This window comes from Mus pahari, chromosome 12 (assembly GCF_900095145.1).
Source record: "Mus pahari chromosome 12, PAHARI_EIJ_v1.1, whole genome shotgun sequence".
NCBI classification, from domain to species: domain Eukaryota; kingdom Metazoa; phylum Chordata; class Mammalia; order Rodentia; family Muridae; genus Mus; species Mus pahari.
In genome coordinates, this window is record NC_034601.1 from 77,127,180 (window position 1) to 77,136,415 (window position 9,236).

Consider the following 9,236-nt stretch of genomic DNA (forward strand, 5'->3'; position numbering starts at 1 on the left):
GAGACTCTCATTCCTGGCTCTGAAATTTTAGATTGCTCTCAAGAAGAGCATTGGGCAGAGTGGGTCATTGGAGCCTTGTTGCCATCCTTTCAGATACTACTCTCCTAAACTGTCAATGGTGGAAAATAGGTACCTCAGAAACCCAGTCAGTTTCTGTTAGTGGGAAATATGTTGCCTGTGATTGTGTCACAGGTGGTGGCAACAATCTTATCAATTTTTTCTTTCATAAATCGAAGCTATGAATTGTAATTATGTTTATCACAATTAGCCCCTGGTATCGTCTTTCTTTCCCCCACCCCCATACTACTTTAGGGAACGAGTCCTCTCCCAAGCCCTATATTTATAGCTTTCAAGATAAAATTCCTATCTTCTGACAGTGGTGAGGGTGGAACTCAGAGACAGGCAGTCTACTACTGAGCCACATTCTCACCAACAGAATTCACATTCTTTGGAATATATTATTATTCTCTTTCCCCTGCTCTCTCTACATCTGATTTCCCACCCCTCCCCTGCTCCTCTCACCATCTCTTCTCCCACCCAGTTCCCTCCCTCTATCCACCTCCAAAATATCTATTTTGATTTCCCTTCTGAGGAAGATTCAACCATCCTCCTTTGGGCTCTCCTTGTTTTTTGGCTTCTTTGGGTCTGATGATTATAACTTGGTTAACCTGGTATTTATGACTAAAAATCCACTTCTCAGTGAGTACATAACATGCTGTCCTTTTGGGTCTGGATTACCCCACTCAGGATGACATTTTCTAGTTCCACCCATTTGCCTGCAAAATTCATGATACCTTTAGTTTTAACAGCTGAGTAGTATTCCATAGTCCATGGTGTAAGTGAACCACATTAAAAAAAATCTATTCTTTTGTTGAGGGGCATCTAGATTGTTTCCAGTTTCTGGCTATTATGAATAAGGTTGATATGAACATAGTTGAGCAAGTGTCCTTGTAGAATGGGAAATCAGAGGTGAGTAGGGGGCAAGCACTAGGACATATCGAGGGGGGCCCTGGGGACCTATGGAGGCTATTCTAGCTGTGATTCCTAGCAGTAGAGGATCTGGATCCTGAAGCGCTCAATTCCTGTAGTCAGGAATGACTCCCAGTGGATAAGCATAGCAACCCAACCACAGAACTGTCATCCCCAAAATCTATCCTGCCTATGAGATGTTCAGGGACAAGGATAGAGCAGAGACAGAGGGAATGGCCATTCAATGACTTCCCCAAATAGAGACCCATCGTCCAGGCCAATCCCTGATGCTATAAATGACATTCTTTTATGTTTGCAGATAGGAGCCTAGCATAACTGTTTTTTGAGAGGCTCTATACCCATCAGCCAATGGAAAGTGATGCATGACCCACAGCAAAACATTAGATAGAGCTCAGGGGTCTGATAGAAGAGTTGAATGAAGACTTGAATGAAGACCAACAGTCAACTAACCTGGACCTTCGGGGGCTGTCAGAGACTGTACAACCAACCAGGTACCTTAGTTAGGGTTTTGCTGATGTGAATAGACATCATGACCAAGACAACTCTTATAAAAATAACATCTAATTGGGGCTGGCTTATAGGTTCAGAGTTACAGTCCATTACCATCAAGGCAGGAACATGGCATCATCCGGGCAGGCATGGTGCAGGAGTTGCTGAGAGTTCTACATCTTCATCTGAAGGCTGCTAGCAGAAGACTGACTTCCAAGTAGCTAGGACTAGGGTGCAAAAGCTCATGCCCACAGTGACACACCTACTCCAACAAGGCCATACCTCCAAATAGTGTCACTCCTGGCCCTATAGGCTTGTTCAAACACATAAGTCTATGGGGGCTATACCTAAACATAGCATAATGAAAAATACATTTAGACCAAATTTAAAAGAGGCGGGCATGGACTGGACCTAGGCTCTCTTCACACGTGTAACCGATGTTCTGCTTGGTCTTCATGTGGGTCCTCCAATAACTGGAGCAGAGGCTGTTCCTGAAACTTTGGCCTTCCTTGTTGTGGATTCATTTCTCTAGTTGGACCACCTTGTCTGGCTTCTGTGGGAGAGTGAGCCTTGTCCTGCAGTGACTTTATGTGTGAAGGAGGGGAGGAAGGGAAAGTGTAGTATGTGATGGGATGAGGAGGGCAGAATGGGGATGGGATCTGCTTAAGGGAATACTGGGAGGAGGGGGGCTGATAGGGTTGTAAGGTGCATAAATAAATAAATTAAATTAATACAAAATAGAACATATTTTTAGAATGCACTTTTAATGGTAGGCATTTCTCTCTCCTTTTCCTTATTTTGTATACTAAAACCATATTCTTGTCTCAAATTCAGAAAATATTTTATACTGAATCTGAATTTTTCTTTTGCAGGTTATTTTGTTATGTGAATACATATGCACAAAAGGGAAACTAAATATTAGTGTTTGTCATCTGGGATATAAGACATGAAGTTGAGTTCCAGTGTTTGTCTTCGGACCCATACAGAACACTGCGTACCCTGGTAGAACTATTCTGTTCCATTCACAGTGATGTATGGTCACCATATTTAACTCTAATCACAATTGTCCTTTGATCCCTACATCTGCTATCTTCCTCTTGAGGAACTGTCTGCCCTTGCTGTAAGTCAGGCTCCTCATCAGTAAGGCAGCCCAGAGACCTGCGAGTGGGACATTCTCAGGTTCCCTAGTAAGTATTAGAAGATCCTACATATTTATTGAAGAGAAGCTCAAAGAGTTGTTGGTTTCGTCGTGTTTGCGGTGGGATTGGAAATCACTTGAGAGCTTGGGTGGGTACCATGCTTGCCGTGGAGGGGGTGGCATCATGTGACATGGAACTAGAAGTGCTGTATGGACCCGAGTGCTGAGTGTGGAGCAGGTCCCCTTGGGTCATTAGTTGGAAGGATGCTACGATAGAGCTGGCAGTCAGCTTGACATCTAATCCTAAACTATTGATCTTCACCGATGAAAATGAACTGGGGCAGGCGAGCAGACATTTTCTAATTAATTTTGGCATCACTGGCTCCTGCTCACCATTCTGAGAACGTGTTTATTTCCACAGGTAAATAAGTTCACTGTGGCCGTTCGGGGGTGTCAACACTTGCAGCAAGTGTGGCCCCGAGCTCTGATTTGGCCGCAAAGAAACCAAACGCTACCTGATCCAACAGTTCATCTTACTTCTCATTTCCTAGGTCTGCAACACACATGAAAGCTACTCATTAGCAAGCACCGACTCAGCACCTTCTCTGTTCTGCCAGACAAACTACGAAGCAGTGTTTGAAAGCAGTTATAAACGTATCCACAGCGCTACTTTTAAAGTCCTTATTCTCATGGCTTTGTTTTCCATACATTGGTTATATGATGTGAGTGATTTAGTTGACACATCTTCACACACACAGTTCATATTCTGATCATATAAGCCCCCTTCTATTGGCCTTTCTCATCCTCCCTCCTTTCCTTCTTTTAACTGCAGTGCTTCCACTTTCAGCTCCAGATCCCACTGCCACCTGACATATAGAAAAGAAAATACACAGTATTTGCCTTTATAGGACTGGTTTAGTTCATTTATCACAGTATTAGATGGTTCCATTTACTATACCACAAACAAACTTTGTTTTCTTTCCTTTCCCCAAGTAACCTTGTCACAGACTATTTAAATGTATTTCCACCACGAAGAAGCAGCTTTGATTTGGTTGTTTGTTCCTTATTGGTCTTCTCATTGTCCAAACCTAACACATTTTTTCCATTAGTTAATTTATTTATTCACTTTACATCCTGATTGGAGTCCCCACCCCACCTCTTCCCATTCCTACCCTTACACATCCTTCCCCCATTACCATATTACCACCTTCCCTTCTCCTCAAAGAAGGGAAAGCCCCATTGGGTATGACCCATCTTGGAACATCAAGATACAGCAGGACTAAGCACATCCTCTCCCACTGAGGCCCAATCAGGCAGTTCAGCTAGGGGAAGGGGACCCAACAGCAGGCAACAGGGTCAGTGTGAGTCCCCCATTCCAATTGTTAGGGGTCTCACATGAAGACCAAGTTGCACATCTGCTACATACGTGTAGGGGTCCTAGGTCCAGCTCCTGCATGAACTTTGGTTGGTTGTTCAGTCTTGGTGAACTCCCATGGGCCCAGGGTAGTTGACTTTGTAGGTCTTCTTTTGGTGTCCTTAACACTTATGGCTCCCTCAATCCTATTATCTACTCTTCCATAAGACTCCCTGAGCTCCAACTGATGGTTGGTTCTGCCTCTGTTTCCATCACCTGTTGGATGAAGTTGCTCAGGAGACAGTTATTCTAGGTTCCTGTCTGCAAGCATAGCACAGTATCATAAATAGTGTAAGGGGTTTGCTCTGTCCCTTGGAAAGAGTCTGAAGTTGGGACAATGATTTGTTGGCCATCTCCCCCTTTCTGCTTCATCTTTGTCCCCACACGTATTGTAGGCAGGACACATTTTGGGATGGATTTTTGGGGGTGGGATGGGGTGGGTTGGTGTCCTTATCCCTCTAATGGGAATCCTGCCTGGCTACTGGATATGGTCACTTCAGGCTCCGTATCCCCAGCTGCTAGGAGTCCGAGCTAGGGCTACCCTACAGACTCCAGTAAGTCTCCCCTGTTCCAGGTCTCCAGCTAGTCCCAGAGATGTCCCCCACTGATTTCCATTCTCATTCCTAACAGTCTCCAAGCCCCTTCTCCCCAACATGATCTGTCCATGCCCATTCTCTTTCTCACCTCCTCTCTTACCCAGGTCCTTCTCACAACCCATCTCCAATGTCTATTTCTGCTTCTCAGTGAGATTCATATATCCTCCCTTGGGACCTCCTTCCTATTCAGCTTCTTTGGGTCTGTGGACTATAGCATAGTTACCCTGAACTTTATGGCCAATGTTCACATATTAGTGAGTACATACCAGGCTTGTCTCTTTGGATCTGGGTTGCCTCACTCAGGATGATATTGTCAAGATCTGTCTATTGTCCTGCAAATTTCATGGTATCTTTGTTTGTGATAGCTAAATAGCATTCCACTGTCTAGATATACCACATTATCTTACCCATTCTTCAGTTGAGGGACAGCTCCGTTGTTTCTAGTTTCTAGTTGTTATGAATAAAGTTGGTATGAACATAATTGAACAAGTGACTTTGTGGTACAGAGCATCGTATAGAGCAGTACTTTTTCAGTAAGGCTCAGGAATGGTATAGCTGGGCCCTGGGGTAGAACTACTCCCAATTTTCTAAGAAACCTCCAAATTTATTTGCAAAGTAGTTGTAAGTTTTCATTCTCACTAGCAATGGAGGAGTGTTCCCCTTGCTCCACATCCTCACCAGTATGTGCTGCCTTGGAGGTTTTGATCGTAGCCATTCTGATTGATGTAAAATAGAACCTCAGAGTAATTTTGATTTGCATTTCCCTGATGAATAAGAACATTGAACATTTCCTTAAGTTCTTGGCTAATCAGAGATTCTTCTGTTGAGAATTCTCTGTTTAACACTGTGACCCCTTATTTTGATTGTGTTATTTGGCTTATTGGTGTCTTATTTCTTGAGTTCTTTATATATTTTGGATATTAGTCTTCTGTTAGATGTAAAGTTGGTGAAAATCTTTGCCCATTATGTAGGCTGCCATTCTGTCCTATTGATGGTGTCCTTAGCCTGGCCAAGTGGTAAGACTGCTGGTTTTACTATGTTAATCCTACTGATCCATGAACATGAGGGATCTTTCTGTCATTTCGTATGTTCCTCAACTTCTTTCTTCAGAGACTTGAAGTTCTTGTCAAACAGGTCTTTCTCTTGCTTTGTTAGAGTTACACCAAAGGTATTTATTATTATTAATGGTTATTGTAAAGGGCATTGTTTTTTTAAATTTCTTTCTTTTTTTTTTTTTAAAGATTTATTTATTTATTATATGTAAGTATACTGTAGCTGTCTTCAGACACACCAGAAGAGGGAGTCTTATCTTGTTGCGGATGGTTGTGAGCCACCATGTGGTTGCTGGGATTTGAACTCAGGACCTTCGGAAGAGCAGTCAGGTGCTCTTACCCGCTAAGCCATCTCACCAGCCCTAAATTTCTTTCTTAACCTGTTTATCATTTGTATAAAGGAAGGCTACTGATTTTTTTTTATTTAATTTTATATCCAGCTATTTTGGTAAAGGCATTTATTATTAGCTGTAGGTGTTCTCTGGCAGAATTTTGGGGCTCACTTATACATAATCTCCTATCATCTGTGAATCACTATTCACATGTGACTTTGACTTCTTCCTTTCTAATTTATATTAGCTTGATCTTCCTTAGTTGTCTAATTGCCCTATCTATAACGTCAAGTGCTACACTGAATAGATATGGAGAGAGTAGGCAACCTTGTCTTGTCCCTGATTTCTATTTTTGGGCCCTGAAGAGTTTTATTCATTTTATTCCCATTTTATTGTATTTTCTAGTATTTTTTAAGGGATTTATTCATTTCTTCTTTAAATGCGTCTTTCACATTTATAAGACTGGATTTAACATCATTTTCTTGTGTTTTGGTTGTGTTAGGATATCCAGGGCTTGCTATAGTAGGGTCGCTCTGCTTTGGAGGTGTCATATACCCCTAGCTCTTGTTGATTTCATTCTTATGCTATCCTTTAGCCTTCTTGGAGTCCCTGGACGTTCCTGGTATAGCAGGTCTATGGGAAGGTAGGCCTAATCTGTTTTTTTCTGATCCAGCAGGCTTAAAGTAGGGAGCTTTGTGCTGGACAGTGGTACTCAGCAACACAGGGTCTGCAGCTGGGCTTGTGCCAGGGGACTTGGGGAGACTGGGGGTTGGGAGAGGGTGATCTAACCTAGAAGTTCCTGGTATACCAGGCTTAGTGAAGGCAGGCAGAGTGGTGTCTCTGAAAACTAACACTTTTAACACATTTTCTTTTAATGATAAAAAGAGCTCTTATACATTAAATGAAAAGTTCCGTTGGTAAGATGAGAGGAATGGAGGTATAAGGAAGAGAGGAAAGGGGAGGAAAGGAAAGGGAGAAAGGGAGACAGAGAGGGAAGAAAGGCAGGTTTAGACTAGGAAGGAATAAGCAAAGAAGGACGGACATAAAAACCAAAGAAAAGAAGCAGGAACGAAGATTAAAAAAAAAAAAGAAGGAAGGTGAGAGGAGGAAAGAAAGCAGGGTGAATGAAATCAGAGAGGAATGAAGGGAGAATGAAGTACTCAAGGAAGGAGGACAATCAGTAAGATCAAAACCTTTAGCACAGACCACAGTTGAGGACGGGGGGGGGGGGTCTCTTCAGGGAGTCTGCATCCTGCTTGGCTTCGAGTTTTGGTAAAGCTCTGTTCTATGAAGTGCTGCTCACCTAGGCAAGCTGACTTGGTAATTGACTTCAGGTCACTATGATCTCATCTTCTCTCTGGGCCTATTAACACTTACATCAGCCATGCATTTATCAACACAGAGATGCCAGGAGTGGAAGCCAATGGCCGTGGAGTAGATCCAACGGAGATAATGTCTTCTGAAGTGATTTCTCTCAGATGTTCACATGCTCATGAAATAATGTGGGTGAAGCTTTTCATACAGGAGTCACAGCAGTAAACATCAATTTTCTCTCTCCACATCTGCCTCTCACCTTCCTCCTGTTTTACTTGGTGTGTCTCCATTGCTCCTTGTTTGTATCCACGGCTTGACATTTTTGGTATATTCGATTTGCCATTCGTTCACTTCATGTGAGTGTAAGTGAAGTCCCATTAAAACTAGAGCACAAACAGCACTTGGTTTACTTCAGGGAAAAGCCATCAGCCAAAGGTGGAAAAAAAAATCTATTTGCTGGAAAAATTTGCAAACAAGCTTTTGGCTACTCAAAGGCTTGCTTACAATGTGGGATTTGAAGGTGGGGGCCATTCTGGGTGCAGAGAAGACAGAATGTAATAAACACAGCAGACACTCGTTGGCATCAAGCTGATTTGAATGCATTAAGGAAACACGTTGGGAGGGAGCTATGAAAACAGGCTTTGTACTTTGTGTAGTGGAACATTTCAGTGATGCCGATTACAAACACTGGAACTAACAGCAGTGCCCCAAAGCCAGGGTTCTATTACGGGCATACATATACACTTTTTATTCTTCATTCATAAAGAGATCTTAGTTTGCAAACAGGAAGTACACCAGACTCCTTAGACATAGAAGAATTTCATCTACGTGAAGGATGATTGTAAACACTGGCCCCTGTCAGGAGGGACGAAGGCACACGTGCTGTTAAGAAACAGACAACACTCAGTTTATCTGTCTTTCGAAAAGAGAAAGAAAAATGGAAGGAAAATCAGTTCTTTTACTTAAAATGTAGTGTTTCCTTTTTCTGAGGGTTATTTATTTTCTTTCATTTATTGCCTTCCCATGAATTTAACTAGGTTATTGGTGTGTTCATTGCTTATTTGACTCTAAAAAAAAAAAAAAAAGGTAGGGCATGAATTTCAGTCTCTAAACATGGAAGGATGTCATTTTAGTGTGGCCTCCCTAGCTTCATGAAGGAAGCAGCAAATAAATTGGCCCTTAGAAAAAAGGTACAGTACTGACATTAAAAGGCTGAGAAGAATCTCCAACAAAGAAGTAAGGGATTCTGGGACTATACAGGTGAGGAAGAGAGGTAAGAATCAGATATTGGGGGGTGGGGGTGAATGAGGATAAATATTTGTGCAGGACATAGGCAGAGAAGAATGTGGCATAGGATAACTACTCATTCATAGTCTGAGACACCATGACCGGGTCCTCATTGTAACTATTTCATTCCTGGTGGATAGTGACAGTTGTAGAGTTCCATCAGTGGAGACTGAAGAGACAGGAGTAATGAAGAAAGATCAGACATGAGAATATTCATTTGAGATACGTATTAGGTAGTAATGTTACCCTATTCTTTGGTCTTCACACATGCAGATTGAGGAACTATGGTTCAGAGATGGTGAAAATATACATAAATCTACATATTGAGTGTGTGTACCTTCTTTTTTTTTAATGGTAGCTATTCTTTTTTTTTATTTGATATTTTCTTTATTTACATTTCAAATGCTATCCCGAAAGTTCCCTATACCCTCCCCCTACCCTTGCTCCCCTACCCACCCACTCCCACTTCTTGGCCCTGGCCTTCCCCTGTGCTGGGTCATATAAAGTTTGCAAGACCAAGGGGCCTCTCTTCCTAATGATGGCTGACTAGGCCATCTTCTGCTACATATGCAGCTAGAGACATAAGCTCTTGGGGTACTGGTTAGTTCATATTGTTGTTCCTCC